Source organism: Zonotrichia leucophrys, chromosome 14 (genome assembly GCF_028769735.1).
Source record: "Zonotrichia leucophrys gambelii isolate GWCS_2022_RI chromosome 14, RI_Zleu_2.0, whole genome shotgun sequence".
Taxonomy (NCBI): Eukaryota; Metazoa; Chordata; class Aves; order Passeriformes; family Passerellidae; genus Zonotrichia; species Zonotrichia leucophrys.
Window position 1 is genome coordinate 10,757,097 of NC_088184.1, and position 18,906 is coordinate 10,776,002.

At 42.0% G+C, this 18,906-nt stretch overlaps 1 protein-coding gene across 2 annotated transcripts in view; it reads right to left on the bottom strand.

Annotated features, from left to right (window-relative positions):
- The window catches only part of PRKAR1B (protein kinase cAMP-dependent type I regulatory subunit beta), a 94,330-nt gene that overhangs the window by 60,546 nt on the left and 14,878 nt on the right, over positions 1–18,906 (bottom strand). The gene's annotated exons all lie outside the window — the stretch shown is intronic.

Consider the following 18,906-nt stretch of genomic DNA (forward strand, 5'->3'; position numbering starts at 1 on the left):
CTCTGTAGCTGTTATATTAATCAGTGTCTTAAGGAATTAGAATGCCCTGTGATTATATCTCTTTCAAACCTAATAAGCACTGCTTTGCAATTAACTTCAACTCACTCTCCTTAATGTCATTATCTATCATCTAGAGCTTTGAAACACACCAGAGAAAAATGCCAGAATTATGGCTCCATGTGTATGGGCTGCACTTTCCTTCCAGTGAGCAAACATCAGTATTTCAGTGGCATCTTGGTTACTCTCTTAGGATTTCTAACCCAAATGGAAAAAATGTGAAAAGATCAGCTGTTCTCAAAAATATTGCCAGAAAAACATATTCAGGGGATTTTGCCTGAATCAGAACTCAAATCATTTTCCAGAATCTGGCCCTTAACAAAAACTCAAGAGATCAGATTTCAGGCCTCAGTTTTATATCTTACCAGATAATCACATACAAGTTCATCTTTCAGAGCAACTTAGATGCACAAGTGTGTGAGTGTGAACGTACACACAGCAAGTGTGACACTGGGGTGTAGTCAATGGATTTTATTTCTGTACTTGTAAATTTATATAGCCTCACAGAAACACCTCTCCTCATCTGCCCTATGAAAGTGTTATATATATGGCACGAATGGTGTGAGGTATTATCAACATAAATTTGGAATAGTCAAGTTATTTATAAACAGGCTTTGCAGTATTGGATTTTAATTGACGAATGTTGATAAAAATGGAATTTATATTTCCTTTCAAGACTCACGGGCTAGAATTTTTTTTTTTTCTGAAATTGAACAGATGCCAGAAATAAATCAGAAATTGCAAAGTGGAAGAGAGCTGTGAGGCAATGCGCCGAGGGCCGGGAGGAGAAGAAAAGTGGAAAATTACCAGAATGTAAACCCAATGGATTTAAGAGAAAAAGGCAGAGTGGCATCAGCGTGAATTCCATGGCAATAGAGATAGGGAGAGAATAAAAGTTCACCAGAAATTATGATCAGCATTGTGAGTCAGGAACTAAGAGCGTTGTCTGAGTTAAACCCTGAGTTTTCAATAAAAATAACTGCAATATCCTACCAGCACCACGTCTCCAAGTGCAGTAGATGGATTTTTTTTTCATGCAAGACACAGAGCAAACACGGGTGAGTCTTCTCTTATCTCTCATTTGCATTTCAGAAAAGAAAACTGTTATAAAGTTGCTTTAATATATGATTTTTAATTATGCTGATTTTTCATGCCTCTGTGACTGGAAAGCTGGGTCACTACCAAGAGGCTGAATCTGGGAGCAATGAACTAAAAAAACACCAAGAAAACTAGAAGGAAAGATGGAAATTTTCAAAAATAACTGTTAGGAAAATTTCTGGGTTTTAAGTCATATGCTTGCAATCTATGCAAGATTGCATTGATGCAATATTATACTCCTGCATTTTAAATCAATAAAAATAAGGAAAGAAAAAAGAAGACTCCAGCAAAGGGAAAACATTAATTCAATCATGTTAGAAAACTACTTGACTTTATGTGAAACTTCTAGTAACTGTGCAAGGCAGCCAAGTTAAAACAACTCCCAGAATTTGTAAAAACTAATTAGCAATTTTCTGATTTAGTTCCACAAAAGAGCCATCTAACAGCACAATTTAATTCTCTCCCACCAATATTTTCTGTTGTTTTGCTCCCTGTCGACAGCTCCTTTACTTTGGCCACCAATTTAATTCTGATTAATCCTCCTTCCTCTAGCAGCTCCCACTGACGTCCACGGAGCTCCTCCAGTTTATAAAATTTTGTTTGCAGAGATCAACTTTTGGATCAGAAACTCACTTTGTAATTTTATTCATCAGCCACAACAGTAAGGGATATCCAGAAATCATTCAACATAGATAATGGTTGCTTATCCTTCTTAATAGAAAGCCCAGAGCACAATAGGCAAAGAGCACCTTTAAGAGCCAACTAATATTAGAACAAATATACTTCACAAAGCTTTCCATGGCTTGTTTTTTGCTGCCATTCATCCTTTCTGCTTCTCTGGTGCACAGAGTTTCTATCAAGCTGCAGATCAGATCCTGCAGCCGGATTCTCCATTGCCCTGAGAGCTGACACAGCTAGATGTCATTGATAAATTGATATTAATTGTGAGATGCCATTGATAAATATTGATTTAAAAGATCTGTAAGGATCTTTTGCTTCTGCCTAAATTTTCTATCTGACCCATTAAGTGTGGACTGACCATGTGCATCTGAGGGACAGCTCGAGTCCTACAGTGCTTGAAACCACTCAGGCCTTAGAGAAGAAGTGCAGTGGCATCTGCACCAGCAATCAGAATTTATCTGGACCCCAACCAGCCAGGAGAGAGCCCACCCTGCAGTGAGCCCCAGAGTGATGCTGCCCCTGCATCCCTGCAGCCCCAGTGGTGCCTCAGCACTGAACCTCGTGTTCTCTCACCCAAAGGGCTGCAACTCTTTTCCTTACTTCACATTCCACACATTTCCACATGTGTAAAGGGAAAGCAGCTGTGCAGTATTTTTAGCTTAACCGGTTGAAAGGAAAAGCAAAGGAAGCTAAAATCAGAAGTATTATTCTGCACTGTGCAGCGTATTAATGACGCCTTTCCAACCTCATCAACATTCCCATCGAAACTAACATGTTAATTTATATTCTTCATATAGCACTAATTATGTGTACAGCAGCATGATAGCCTGCACGAGGAGCTATCTCACTACAAGAGATGAAAACATAATGTTCTGATTCTGACCTCGTGATGGGATACATAATTAATTACTCCAAAGAACACTGATTATAATAGCACTAAAATCTGCTTCTGAGAGATGCTTTGAATATCATGGAACTACAAAAGATGCTAAGTAGTTTTATTTAGAGGTGGTGCCAGTGATGCAAAGATGAAAAGGCACAGGAGTAAGGCAGTTCTGACTATAAAATCCTCCAGTATTGCAAGAAATACATGATTTCCACTTGCAAAGAGCTGTGAAGGAACACTACTGTGAACACTACTACTGCTTTCCACCCTGCTCTATACCTGTAACTGAAGTACTTCTTATCTAATCAAATGCACAGATATGTCAACAAAAGCATTAAGAAAATTACACACATTATAAGGGAATTATACAGGAATTCTTTTCTATGAGGGTTTTGAAGCACTGGCACAGGTTTCCCCATCCCTGGAAGTGTCCAGGGCCAGGTTGGATGGAGCTTGGAGCAACCTGGGATAGAGGAAGGTGCCCCTGCTCATGGTAGGGGGGTTGGAACAAAATTATATTATATATATTATTATACATATATATATATAACAAAATATATATATATATTCCAACCTAAACCATTCTGTGATACTATTATGCACTTTTCATTTAGCAAGGACAAAAAAGGTTAAAAAAACCAATTTACCAGTTTTTCCTACTAAAGAACAGACCGAACTCCATGCAATGTCTTGTACAGCCCCATTGTCTAGAAGTTACAGCAATATTTAGCTGAAAGGTGCAGTGCACAGATGTGCATTAACTCCTTCAGCTCCAGTGGTGGCCACCCACTGCAGGTACAGCAGGAGAATTCCGTTCTCTGGGTACCTACAGGCCTTTATAAAAGGATTTGTGAACAGAAGAGAGTGTAGAAAGAGTTTCTATGCCTTTCTGCTTTACCTTAGACTTTCAGAGCACAAGACAGCAATTTTTCAGCTGTGTTAGAGCCAGCTCAGAGAGCAGTAGGGATGCCCAGCTTTGAGCAGCTCCCACACTGCAGGGCTGCTCTGACAAGAGATGGGCCTGGAAGTTGAATTTGCATCATCTGGGTTTTCCTCTTTTGCCAGTGCACAAACAGCCCTTCCTCTCTCACCTCCACAGCAAGATTTACATCCCCACAGCATTTGGGGGAGTTTTAACATAAATACCTATTTTGACAACTTTAAGCCTAGCCAGCTTGAGGATTCGGCCAAAGTGCTTTTAAGAAGTACTGCTGGGACATAATATATCATGGGGGGTTAGCTGAGACAAAGCTTTCATTAATAGCACACTTGAGAAATTCTGTAAGATGGGTGCAGATTTAAAATATCCCTTAGACTCCCCTATAATCTCACATGTGTAAATAACACGAACAGCCACTGGGATTTTGAAGCAGTTCAGGGATTAAACCAGATCAGCTTCAAGACCACAGACGATTTCTCAGCCACAAAACTACACAGCTCCAAGGACCTTCTAAGTCAGTTGTAACACCCTGTAGGAGCCAACAGGTAGAAGAGACAAGATGCAGTAAGAAAAGGGTACAAGAGGCAACACTTTCCTTGTGATAGTCCATGTTTGCTTTATACAATTCCCTGACCTGCTAAAGTAGAGTTGTTTACACACTGTAGGGCTTCGTTTTCTCACTCACAATAAAAATTTCAGCTAATTTGTATACTTGTGGTAATCTCAATTTTAGCCTCCAGGGGTTAGGGTTGGGAAGCATGTTTTTGCTGCTTCTATTTTCTTTGTTGCTTCGTACCTCTCATTTTTAATAACCTTGATCACAGTGACCCCAGGTGGCAGAGACAACCACGGCTGCTCTCAGAGGCTGAGCCAGACCTTCACATCTCATCCCGGTGCTGAGAAATCCCTGTGTCCCAGCCCAGAGTCCCCAAAATCCACCCAGGACAGCTCAGCTGCTGCCTGCGACTGGAGAGGGCTCATTCCAAGCAGGTCAATGCAAGTCCCTGTGGGACAGAGCAACCAAAGGTTTTCATCCCAGCACCTCCCCTCCTTGTTTATCCATGGAGCTCTCCCTAATAAGTCTTTAATTTTTCTGGAGCCCAGCAGCACAAACTTCTGTATCTGGGCTAATTCAGGTTGCTGAGAGGCCCAGTGAGGGACCTGGCACAGTTTTGCCCCAACTCATAATTCTGTATTACCAGCTTGCTCTGCAGATGCACAAGGCTGCTCATCAAAACGAGACACAGACCTAGATATGACAAAAAACATTAAGTGTTTTCCAAAACCTTGATTTTAGTAGAACTTAGGCACCTTAATGCCTTTTTCCAAGCCTTATCCACCCCACCTTGCTGTTCTAATTGCCTCAAAAGCTCGCTGGTATTTCTTTTTACTGCCTGGAAAAATGTCAGCTGCAGGAAGTTTGTATTTTGTGACCCATCATGTAAGACAGCAGAATTAAAAGCAATTCCAATGCAATATACAAAATTAACAGTGAGTAGACAACTCTAGGTTTTCCATCTTTAAAAATGTGTGTTATTTCCCAGCAGAAGGGATCAGTGAGTCTCAGCCCTGGTGAGAGCCACACCACAGCCAAAGCATGGCTAAGGCTTGGCTCAGAGCCTGTGCTCCAGAGGAGAAGAGTGCGCTTTAGAGTTGATGTAAACAAATTAATTTAAGCACAAAGGGAAACTTTTCAAGCTGCTCACCAGAAGAAAATCCAACTCACCAGAACAAAATGTCCAACACTGTTTATTGCACGGTGCTTGAATTTTGTATCAATTAGCCATCATGTACAATGCTAACTTTATTTTCACATGTGGGAATTTCAATCTGGAGCCAAACCAGCTCTGAGGGAAGGCAGGACAGGGCACACCAATGCCTTTCCCATGAGGCTGCTCACAGACTGCTGCTGAAGAGCCCCTAATGGCAATGGAGCTATCCTGCCATTGCCAGAGGGTGTCACTACGGCACTGGGACAGAGCAACCAAACAAATAAAGCAAATAAACAAGAGATGTGGAGATACCTTTCAGAAATAAGCTCCATGTAACCTTCACATGTTCATCAGCTCACCCGTGGGCTTTTAGAACATGGTTCTGGAGTCTGGATACAACATCACTGAATTTTTTTTTTTTCCCGATATCTCTGCTGCTCAAATCTGATTTTAACACTAAGCCTTGGAAGGAAGAAAGGAACTACCTATAAGAATTGTTTGCAGAATCTCCATTGTTCCCACATAATTCCATCTTGTTTTCCATGAAAGCATCCTTTGAAAATGAACCTGTTCTAAAAGTACATATTTCACAGAAACAATGACTGTATTTGTGAGGTAGCTGTTTTCACAGCAAATTGCTGCAAAAGAAATCTGAATCTTCTCACACAATGACACATAGCTCAGGTAATTAAAAAGAGCCAAATTGAGCATGTTAAAGTGATCTTTAGTGCTTGGTTAAAATCCTAAACCAGAAGAGGAAGGAAGCCAAGGAGCCAGAGAGCACAGTAAATGAAAACACTCAGAAGGCTGAGAAAAATAACCCTGCAGGACAAGGAAGATTCCAAGATGTACCAAATTAGTAGGTTTATTGTCTTTGTAGTCTGGATGCTTATTCTAAATGCTTATTACTAGGAAATGGCAGGAGACATGGCCATGAGCCTGTATTAATGGGGTATATGATGGCCAAGAAACCTGACAGATGTTGAATGCCTGAGCAGCCCAACCAGGACGTGTGTGCAGGGCATCAGGACCTGCAGAGTGTTGGTGGCTGCTGCTCTGAATGTGGCTGTCAGTGGAGAGGGTGGAGTGACTGTGAAAAAGAGAGAATTAATCCCAGATTCCCCAATACCCTGCTGGAACAACTGAGCAGCTTCATTTCAATTATAGTTTGGTACCAGGGTAAACTGACTGATGCTGCTGAGGACAGTTTTGATTAGGAAGGGCTGCTCCTGCAAAGTGTTCCAGAGCTCTTGTCAACCTGTCAAGGAATCAAAGCTCGTGCTCTAATAATAGAACAATAATTTAATATTCTTGGAAATACATTCTAGTCAAAGCACAGGATTTAATAAATAAGAGAAGAAATATGACACATTTCATAGCATTAAGGAACAGTAGGTAAACTTGGACGAAACAAGTTCACTATTTTAAACCAGGTTTCTAAAAGCAAAGGAAAATCTGCATGGATGTTGTAACCACATTGCAGAAAGCAGCTCTATGAGGAACATGGGTCAACTGCAGTGATTAAACTGTCAGGACATGAAATCAGGGCACTGCTGCAATATTTTAATATAGCAAATCCAGTCTATCATGGTGAAGGTTCAGTTGGCTGTTCTGGGAATTATTAGGATGTCAAGAGGCCAAAGTCTATTTCTGGATACTGAAAAGTAATTCCCATTCACCTCATACAATAATGATGTGCCTCTGCTAGGGAAAAGAAGAGCAAGCAATCCAAAGGTAGCAGCAAAGTCTCCTTAAAAATCTTTTCAACTATGAATAACATAAGAAGAAATTAAATTCAGAATATGTGTAAATCTGTTGGTTTGCTTCTCTTGTTTTTCCCTGATTTTCATGACAAACAGATCTCTCAGACTGTCAGACATGAAAAATACAGAGATGTGGAAAACAGAGCTGGAATTTGGCTTAATGACAGCAGACTTGGTCTTTCATTGCAAATGCAGAGAGGGATGGCAGGAGGTCTGGCCTTTATGTGGACCTTATAATAAATATAAATATGTAACAGACTATCAAGTGTTGTCCTATTGATTAGAATGAAAGCTCTAGACTGAGCAGTTTATTCTGCTTACCTCAATTATCACATCTGGAAAATTATTCCATTTGTGTGTCAGCCTTTATTCTAGGACGTTCACTCACATGAGCAAAGAACTTTTGGGGTCATGGTGCAAATCTACTTTTTTCACATAGTTATATCCGTAATAGAATGAATTAAGCTTGATCCTGCAAACAGTGATGATAAATTGCCAATCTTTTAGTTATTCAGATGGTGCAGGATCGGGACTTAGGAGTGCAGGACACATGGAGATAGGTTAGATGTGATCAGCAAGAGTTTTTGGAAGAAGCTAAGCTGGGAAATACCGAAGAAAATGGCTTAGGAAGAAGCTTGAGGCAGTATGGCTGTTTGGGCCAGAAAACAGAGGGTTCAGTGCTGAGCACTGGAGTCCTGCTCTGGGCAGCAGAGCTCCTCTGGGCCCCTCTCCCTGGGTGCTTCACCCTCTCCATCACCAACCAGAGCAGCTCATGTGCTGTGCACAGCTTCCCTGCCACCATCCAACACCAGCTACAGAATCTCTCCCAAATCAAACCCCATCCTTTGTAGCTGAGCTGGAACAATAGCCTAGCAAGAGCCCCAGCGTGTGCCTGCTCCAGACATCCCAAAACCAGCTGGGCTCCAAGTTGTGAGAGCTTGGCTTTCAGGAGGGCCGATGTCATACAAGTGTTTTGTTAGCAAGAGATGGCTGCTGACTCTTCTTTAAGTGAAATCAATTTTCATGTCATCACGTTTTGCCATCTTTGAAAAAAAAAAAAACAACAAAAAAACAAGCCCTCACAATATTCTGGAGCACTTTAGAACATACTGTGAGGACCAGCAAGAGCAGAGAGCCAAGTTTGATCTGAAGGTTTCAAGCAATGGAAAAATCTGCCACATCCCAAGCTAATTTAAATTATGGATCAGTTCCCTGATTGCTCTAAAAAGAGAAACTAAACTTTTCCAGTCTGAATGTGCCCAACTTCAGCCACCAGCTTTTGGATCTCACATGGAACTAACATGTGTCTTTTAAAGAGGTTGTTGCTATCACTTACCTTTCCCTCCCACATATGATAAATTCACCTTCATTCTGCTTCAATTAACTAAATACAGTCTCCACATACAAAACTGGGAAGATGCTGAGTGCCTTAAAATAGCATCTGATGCTGTTTTTTGGATATGCACTATTATATTTTCGTTTTAGTGCACCACACAGAGAAGCACATTATACTTTTCTAATGCAAATTTCAGCTGTCAACAAACATGCCTTTGGATGATTTATATATCAGAACTTGAATAAATACAAAAAAAGACAACCTCCCTACAAAGAAAGTGATAGTTTGGGGGATTTTGTTTTGTTTTTTAGTTTCTGAAAGCAAAAAGCAAATTGAAAACCCAATTTCTTTTTCTGCTTAAAAAAAAAGTCAAAAAGAGAGAAAAGGAATCTGGTGGTGCCCAAGGGTTAAAGTATCCCATTTCGGGCAGTCTGAATATCTGAATTTAGCAGCTGACAGCGCATGGTGTGTCAGTCCCTTACAGCTGTTCCAGTTGATTCAAAGACCATCTTTGTTTCTCCAAATCTTAGCAACTGTTGCTTTTTTCCGAAGACAATGATAGACCAGCTGTTACCTCACAAGACGCCATGTACTTCAGGTCAAAGTCTTTAGTAAGGAACTTGTAAAACAAGAACTAAATCATTGTTTGGGTTTGTCAGGGCTTTTTTTTTTTCATTAAAAGAGAGTTAGCAGCCTAACAGTCAAATAACTTACACTTGGTATTCCCATTAAGTGCACCGGAACGACAGAGAAATTTCATCTGGTTGTTGAGTTGAATTCTCTCTTTCTATACAGAAGAAAAATCCCACTACTAAATCTTGCAGTATTATAGGATATTTTTTTGTTTGAAGGGCAGTTCCTGCCTTCCCAAACACGGGTGTTACTGAGCAGATGTCACCTCATCATGGAAACACACAGAATGCAAGGAGGGGATTTTCAAGAGAACCTTACAGGAGTTAAACATTCGCTTCCCACTATATATCAATCAGTGGGAGTATCCAGTTCCTTTAAGCTCTTTGAAGAGCCTGCTCTAAATGCATAACAAAGCAATGGAATCACAGAGCTGATCCTCCAGGAGCATCCCACCCCACTTGAAGGCTCTCAGAGCCCTGCAAGGCTGCAGAATCAGGCACCTCATGAAGTCAGCAGTAACTGGTGATGGGTTACCTGCAACCCTTCTGGGGGGGTGAAAGAAAGGAAACAGCATTTTAAAGAGCTTTGGTTGAAATAAACCCTCGTTCATTCCTGCACAAAGACAAATCACTGCTTCCAGCTGCTCTGATGCAAAGACAAAGACATGCTGAGAAGAGTGGACGTTCTTTTATTTAACCTTTGTGTTTAATTCTGGAAAGCCTTAGCATTGAGTAATGTATTTGCAGAGCCACTGCCAGCTAATTGTTGTGTAAAGAAGCACACAAAGGCACAGTCATGTGTACTGCAGTGGTAGAAAAATTTTACAAGCCCTGTTAAATTCAAGCAGTAGTCATAATTTTTCTGTTTTATATATAGAGAGATAAGTTTAGACTCAAGATTGTTTCACGAGCATGCATGAATACTATTTGCCTCAGGCTATTTTTTCTAGATCTAAAAAGGATTTATGTAAATAACTTCTCTGCTTTAACTCTGTTTTTCAGAATGGGTGACATGCTGCCCATATGTAAACCAGTGCTTTATGCAGAATTAAAAATAACCCCCATTAGGCATGGCGCCGCCAGTATTTGTGATGAAGAATATAAACTGTCTAACAAAACACTGGGGGTGAATCACAACCCCTAAAAAGCTACAAACTGACACTATTTGTTTCTAGAGATAAAAATATCCATAAATACCAAATGTGTGTGCTTTTAGTTTTGTTTAAGAGAGCAGCTTACCTACCAGGCCAAATCCTGACATCACAAAAAGTACATTCTGCTGATGCTGTCAGGCTGTTGTAAGGGGATTGGTACCAAAGCAGATACAATCTCTGGGTGACTGCTGAGAGCACAACTTTGCATAACTAATTTAAAGTCTGCTGCCTGCAGGCACCACAATGGTAATTAAAGACAATAATTCTTGGACAAATGAGATGGATGTACTGGAAAATAAAGGCAGTGCTAAATTCACAGCTAATCCTTCAATGGAGAATTGGATCATTTATTTTCCAGACTGCTGGGCAACTCTACCTGGTTTCATTTCCATCTCTGCTGCCAGATGATTCTTGTCTCCAAAATCTGTAATTTTTTCTAGTTTAAGTAGTATTCCTCATTGGCAAGCTCCAATTCAACAAGATTGAGTGTGCTTCCATTTAAACACATGAATAGTTCCTTTGACATCCACAGCCAGCCAATGGAACAGCTCACAGTTAAACAGAACACTTTTAAACACCATGAGAAATCAAGGCCATAAACAAGGCACAAAAGGCACAGAGAAAAAGCTGGATTGCAAGGCAGTTTACCTGGAAAATAGCTTGGTGTCACCCAAAGAAGAAAAGCTTTGTTTAGCATGCCTTGGTAAATCTGAGTTTCCTGGTTTTGGTTGTTTACAACTGGAATTCACAGGACAGGCCAATCATCCAGTACCAATGATGATCAGGAAAAATTCTCCCACACAGTGAGGAGATTTGCACCAGTTTCTTCAGTACCAGATCTGTTACACATGCATAATATGTTTGGAATATATATTCACACTTTCTCTGTCCCCAAGCCACGACTGTCTGCTGAATCTCCTGAAGTTCCAGCACAGCTGGGGCATTCACACCTTTACAAACCCTCATGGGATGTATCTGCACAACACTGGGATCATGCTGCATCTCCTCTCTCTTCTGCTACCCCAAAAAGGAGGGTGAAGGATGCCATCCAGCTCTGGTCACCAAAAGAATCCTAATATAACTCAAGAAACCCATGTTAGGGATCAGCAAAGCCCTTCATCCCCCGCTGCCATGCCTCACTGTGCAATTTCCCTCTCATATCTTATTCTTCCTTTTCATCTCTCATCTTCCCAGTGGTTTAGCTCAAGGTCTTGGGTATTCTTGGCAAAGCTTAACACACACATCTATTTCCATGCTTAGCCTTGTCCAGTGACTAGAATGGAAATTAGGGTGCAGTTTTGCCAGCAGTTTAGTTTGATTTGAGCCCCTGCTGCTGCCAAGAGGGGAGATCCTGCCCTGCCCACTCCATCCCTCCCCTTGCCAAAGCATTCTGCAGCCAGGCACAGGGGGACAGGAAGGACCTGCTCTGGCTGAAAATAACCCTGCAGGGCAGGATCCCTTTTCAGAGAGCTGCTCTGGCCCACCTGCCCATGAGAGCAGCAGGAACATGCAACCTAGGTCTGGCACTCACTGCTACTTCATCCTTTGGTACCAGCTCAGAATTCAGCTTAAATCAATGGTGGAACCACACCCTGAGTTTTCTGTCTAAGGTGGAATTTTTCTTGCACTGTTCTGCACGCTGTAGGCATATATGAAGCACAGACAGAAGCTAAATCTGTGTTTGTTTTTTGACAAAAGACTTAAGTTACAAGTGCAAGGCAAACACAGGATGTGTAATGAATATGTCATGGCTGTGGCATCCTGTTTCTAAAATATCTTGCTCCTGAATGGTGCAGTCTTAGGTTTCCTCCTAAGGAATGAGGCCTCCCTTGCATGAGGCTTTCCAGCTGGCCTGCAGCCAGTGCTTTAATAAAACATGGTATTATGCAGAAGTGAATAAAGCTGATGGCAATAATAATGTCCTTGAAATTCACTAATAACCAGAAGTTTCAAGATTTCAATATGAGATCCACAGGAGAACAACTAAAATTCACTTGTTAGCTATGGAAAGCCACTTTTCTCATGATAATTTATGCCTGTATTGAAAGAAACCCCAAGTCGTTAGTGACCCAGATGAAAAGTGTCTTTTCTGAATTTGACAATACCTTGCTGCAAAGAAGCGGTGAGCACTTCAAAAAACTTGAGGATGTAAAATGATTACAAATTGAAGAAATAGTCTGAGAAAATAGATATATTGAAAGTAAAGACACAACTGCTAAGAATATTAAGGGAGGGGTGACCAACAGCATAAATCCATGGTGAAGATTCATGGCCAAAGTATCACATTTGCATGAAAGGAACCACTGATTGCACTGGTCACATCCTAAATAGGACTCAAAAATATCCCATTGCTGTGAAAAATTTAAAAAAACAAGCAAAACATGGAGCAGCTAGGGAAAGGTGAGAACAACAAAAATGGTAAATAAGGTAAGGCTGAGGAACCTGGTCTGCAAAGTGCCGACATTCTTCTTGGTCCCAACAAGCACAGGTATTAAAAATGCTCTCTATCCTCCCACTTTTGCCTTTCAGGGAACACACAAGAGTAAACACAACACTTGTACTGCTGAAATAAATACAGAGTCTTCAAGTTCATTTCTTGGTACTTTTTTTGTGTCTTCAAAAGAGCTCAACATTTTAGTAAAAACATTAAATACTATTTTGTGCCTCTTACTTTCAAAGCTGTTGCACACCATTATACTGTTCAAAGAAACCAATTTATTAATAATGCAAGTAATAAAATACACCAAAATATTCTGAAAACTGTTGCAAGCCTTACAGCTGCCTGCACATTAGTAACAAATGCTTCCAAAAATTACATTAGCTAAACATTGATCCACTCTCTTCACTCCTTGATGAACAAGTTTGACACAGCATTTACACTCAAATATGGTGAACATTTAACCTTTCCACTTCTTTATGTGGTCAGGAGGCCACTGAGCTTCTGCACAGGGACTGACAGATATGGCTCATGGCTCAGCAGGGCAGCCTGGCACTGGGGACAGCCTGGAAGCAGGAGTTACACTCTGCTGCTCTCAGCCCTGCTCTGTAGCCGCGACATTTTATGAAAAATCCTGAGAAGCTGAGAGGCCTCAGAAACAAAATGTAAACAACGATTATCTTCTGCTGTGGAATGCAACAGGTGCATCTGTGATTGGTCTCATGTGGTTGTTGCTAATTAATGGCCAATCACAGTCCAGCTGTCTCGGACTCTGGTCAGTCACAAGATTTTATTATCATTCCATTCTACTTCCTTTCCTTTCAAGCCTTCTGATGAAATCCTTTCTTCAATCCTTTTATATAGTTTTAATATAATATATATAATATATATTACATATATATATATATCCTTCTTCTATTCTTTTAGTATAGTTTTAATATAATATATATAATATATATACTAAAATAATAAATCAGCCTTCTGAAACATGGAGCCAACATTCTCATTTCTTCCCTCGTCCTGGGACCCTGTGGACACCACCACACTGCTCTCTCCCCTACTGGTTATTTCAGTTCCAATTCCTTCTCCTCCTTGGCAATCATCAGCTTTGGGTCCAGCCTTCATTCCCACAGCAGCTCACCTCTGAACTTCCCCACTGCCCCTGTGCAGCAGAGACACAACATCCTGTCAATGAAATGATGAAAAGTGACTTTTTTATTTTTACCCACAGCAGAAAAATGAATAATTTCTTTCTCTTGTTTCCATTTACTACTCAACATCACGGCAGAGCCAAGTGGGTGTGAATGTATTCCAGCATTACGTGATGAACAATGAAAAATCTTCACTGCTACACTGCTGGGTTAGAAGAGATTAATCACAAGAGGTCAGAAAAAGGTCACTGAGGCTGGCCCCTTGTCACCAATTCTGACTTTATACACCATTTCACAACTGGGAGGATGTTAGAGGATGTTAATCTGCTGGATATCCAGGAGTGGGAGAGGAAACAGAGCGCTGCCAAGTTCTGGGTGTAATTCTATCTGTGCACAGGCAGGAATCCTCAGAGGCTGCAGAGGCAGAGCAGTGGCACAGCACTGGCCTCACCAGCCTCACCCACGTGCAAAACTCCCACACAGACTGGCCAAAGAAGGGGGGATGTTGGTGCAAACCCTGAATCATCTTCAGAGCAGGTCTGAAGCGTGAGATCGCCTCAGAGACAGAAGGGATAAGATCAGCAAGGAAAATCCCCTCAACACAAACCATATTATTCAAATAAAACAGCAGTGTCTCACAGCTAAAACCACATTCCCACTTCAGGTAGGGGGCATTTTGCCACTGGCTTTGGGAGAACCAGGACCTCACTCCGGAGTTTAACCAAGTGCCATGAGACAACAGTGGAGTGCCAGGTCACTGCACAGAGCTGCACTGCTCTCTGCAATGTGAGCAACTCCTGAACATCCTGGCAAAAGCTGCTGATAACCAGCTCTGCTGCTCTTGGTACTGTTGCAGTTACATTTCCCTTTCATTGCACTTTTCAGTATAATTTTACACCAGGGACTCTCTGTGTGTGTAGGACATGGATGGCAGCCCTGCCTGAAGCACGGCACAGGAAAAGATGTGCTCTAAAATAAGACTTGAAGAAAAGTATTTCCAACACCACTGCAAAAAAACCCCCTTGTTTACCTTAACTTCAGCATGATTTCTCATGCAACCAACCCCTCATATGGAATATATGACACAGAGATTGTATACTACACTCTGCCTTTATAAATAAGGGTTTAAGTTTCACAGCTGCCAAGCAGCAAGTGCAACACAAGTCAGAGCAGGCTAACACAAATATCCTTTTGAAGAAAGAAAAAATGCAAGAGTCATCCATTGTAAATAAGAAATTGCTAGTCCATTGTCATGGTTTGACCAGGAAGGAGTGGGAATTCTGGGAAGCTGTGGTCAAACCAATGAAGGTTTTGGGTTTCATACTGACACCTGGTGTAGCCAGTGGGGTTTGGACACACCTCCGAGAATACACAGGGGTTAAAAGCAAGGCACTGCCCTGGCACTTCCTCTTTTGGACATCGTCGGGCGAAGAGTTCAGATCTCTTCCCCCGCCCGGCCCGCTGCTGCTGGGTGGGGGAGGGGCCGCCATGCGGTAGGCCTGGGGCCTGGACAGAGGTGGGGGTTGAGGGGGCTTTCAAGGATGGAAGGGTGGCGGAGCCCCAAGAGACATCGAGACATCGGGCCAGCCCCCCCCCCCCCCCCCCCCCCCCCCCCCCCCCCGCTCCAGAGGTATGCAGTCCGGACCTCGAATTTGGTCACACAGCTGGGCAGCTAAGGGGAGAGGCAGAGAGAGCTCCCGCCGCCTGTAGCAGAGCACACGTGTGGTCATGTCGAAGAAAAGGACTTTAAAACTTTTACCCTCCCATGAATATTGCGGGCCTTGCAACATTTAATCTCCTCGAAGCTGAACAAGAGGGTGAATGATAGATTGAGATGAAGATGAAAATCGGACTTGGGTTGAGAGATTATCGTGGAGAAAATGGATGAGGCTGGGCCTGTCATTTGGATTCGCTCTATTTGGGTCGCTGGATATCGTGTGGGATGGAACAGCCTGGTTTCTGGTGAACTAATCTTGCCAGGAGGAAGGCCACTGCCTCAAAAGGAGAGTTCATTCGATGGGATCCCCCCACCCTCAAGGCTGAAAACTGGGGGGGCGGTTGTCGCAAAGCCTGAATTCTCTTTTGGTAGGGAATGGCTCTTGAAAGAGGACACTAAAGGAAATCCCTGCCATCGAACCTATTGAATAAACGGCAGTGTCAGGAAACACATCCACTTCAGTAGGGACTTTTTTTTTGCGGCCGGCGTCCCGGAGTTAGACCAAGGGCATCCGAGGTACAGTGGTTCCAGAGCATGGAACAGAGCAGCGACTCATTCCTCTTGAACTGCAGTTGAGATCGTAACAGTGTCGTGCCTGGACTAGTTGGTTATTTCTTGATTGTATTTTGGGAAATTTTAGCATGGGAGGAGGAAAAGGTGGTTTTTGTAAGGTTTTCTTTTTTCTTTTCCTGAATATATCTTCATATTTTTCTGATTTGAGAAAAGTATTAAGTGCTTCTTATATAAGTTGTGTACCTTTTTGCATGTTTCTCAGCACAACCTCTATCAGCAGACATTGTAGGCACTTCCTTTATGGGAGCATGGCTCTGTTTCCAGGCTCAAACCATGCACCATCCTCCCAATCGAACACCTCATTTAATACAAACTTTTAAGATAGAAAAAATGAAATATCTTATTGTAGAAAGCACAAACAAGCAATAAATTTACAAAAACTCACATCAGAATACAGTTAAAATACAAACCAGCTTTCAACCAATGCAGAGAAATAAAATTACCATTCCTTCCCTGAACACATATTGCATTAAGAGCCAGATGGAGTGATGGCAATGGTACCTGACTTCTTCTTGACTTCACATTTGCAAAATGCAACCAGACAAGGGAGAGCAAGGATCTCAGTTTACTTCTCATTCAAATCTGTCTGCAAGGCAGAATCAGTTCTTCTTGTCATCTTTTTTTTCCTGATGCAGCTCGGCTGCTGTCTATTCACGAGGCTCAGAGGAGCCTGCTGGACCATCCGGCTAGAGGAGGCATGGTCTGAACCTGAGCATGCTCCAGTGCACAGCCCAGCAGCTCCTGAATCTTCTGACAGCAGAGGTAGAATGCACCTGGCCAAGCCTTAGTTTGCAAAAGCAAAGACTCCACAATGCACCTGCAGCACACACAAGGGAGCCTGTGCAGGTCTCTTCTCACTCCTACCACAAATCCATGACAGGACAGAGGAAAATGGGACACAGGGAACAGATAGGAGAGACCATGATCATGATGTGCAATCAGCACAGCGTAAGAAAAAGCATTTGTCCTTCAGATCTTGTCTCTCACCCTATTTTGATAACAGATTACTGAAATATCCTTTTTTTCCAGCCCTAAAACCTATCCTTCAGTGCCTGGCACATCAGCATGCTGACAGCATAATCAGGATTTGCAGCAGTTCTGTACAGGGATTCTCCTCTGTGGGTGAAAAAGCTGCAAGAAATGTGCAAACTTCATCCTCTTCTAATTACTCCAGAAATCTGCATGTTAACAGGATATCATTAAGACTGCAAAGTAATTAAACTGTGTCAACATCTGCAAGAGGGAGCAAAATTTGCACTCTTGGAATGTGCTTTGAGTGCATTTGAGTAGCCCCACCAAGGGACTGTGCTGCTGATGTTCTGCCAGAACTGAAACCACCAGTGTAGAGAAAGTTTTGTCTTTTCTGACCATGGGAGCACAGAAAGTGGGGTTGGTGAGGAGCTCCTGCTCTCACTGAGCCTTATCTGCTGCCAGGCAGGGCTGATCTTGTCAATCCTGGCAGCCTAATCTGTCCTAATGGCCTCAAGTGGTGGAGGCTCCACAACCGACCCAAGCAATCAGAGACCTCCTCTTGGATCTGACTTGACTCTCTCCCACTGGAGAAAACAATTTTTAAAATTGATTTTCTTTACCCTCTGGCCCACAGAGCAGTTTATCACTCATATAGCATAATTCACATGCAACTATAAGCTATTATTGCATCCCTCTGCCCCAACTTTTATTCTGCAGGCCAAGCAATCCCATTCTGCCCTCAGAAGTGAGGTTATCTAGGTCTGGATCATTCCCAGCACTCCTCCATGAATTTCCTACAACTGCTTTTCCTTGAAGTGCAGTGCCCAAACTGGACACAGTGTTCCAGCTGAAATCTTTCCAACACTGGGACATCTTGCATGTTCTGTTTAGTTACCCCAGAAAAAAAAAAAAATTAGTATTTTCAAAAAAAAAAGAGGGTTTACATTAGTGACAGTTATTCAGACCATGAGGCACAATAAGTTCCACGTAGTTTTTCAAGGAACTACCAGAACTGTCTTATAGTCATAAAGGTGTTTTTCCTGCCTAAGGAATACTTCTCTGCACTTGGCTCAGTGTCAACCCATCCTGCTTTTACTAGAACATTCCTTCAAGCTGTCAGCATAATTCTGAATGCTATCCTTGTCTGCCAGTGCTTTAGCAGCCCTTCCCATCTTCATGTCAGCTAAAAATTCAACACTCATCGCCTGTCCCACTGAGGCCACTAATGACAATAATGGTGAAAAGCAGAACAGCCCCTTCAATGCACCTTTCCACTGGAATGCTGGACCAGTGATACCTGCTATTTGTACAATTCCATCAGTTTTGCACAGTAGTTTCACTAAAGACACACTTCTCTGGTTTTTTAATGAATCCATCATAAACATTAATGTAAAAATCATTACTGGAAGTTGAGCTGTTTGGCCTCCTTTGTGCCTCCCCCAGCTGTACAGCTTGCTATCAGCTCTGGAAAGACATTTTCAAGCCTTTTAAAGTCACATTGGCTTTTACTGAACTCCTTGGTCTCCTTCAGGTGCTTACACATAATTTGTTTGCTCCAGTTTTTCCAAGAACAAAACAATTTACCTGTCATTTCCTTTTATCTCTTTACAGACATTATGTTTTTTCTTTCCCCCTCATTCAGCACTTGACCTGTCTAGCCTGAGTTTCAGAAGTAATGACAAATGCTTCTGAGATTGCTTTAGCTAATTAAGTAATCTAGAATAAAGTTTATTAGGCCTATCTGTTCTGAAAACATTAAATATATCTGAATACACGCTAACCTCTTCTTGTCCTTTT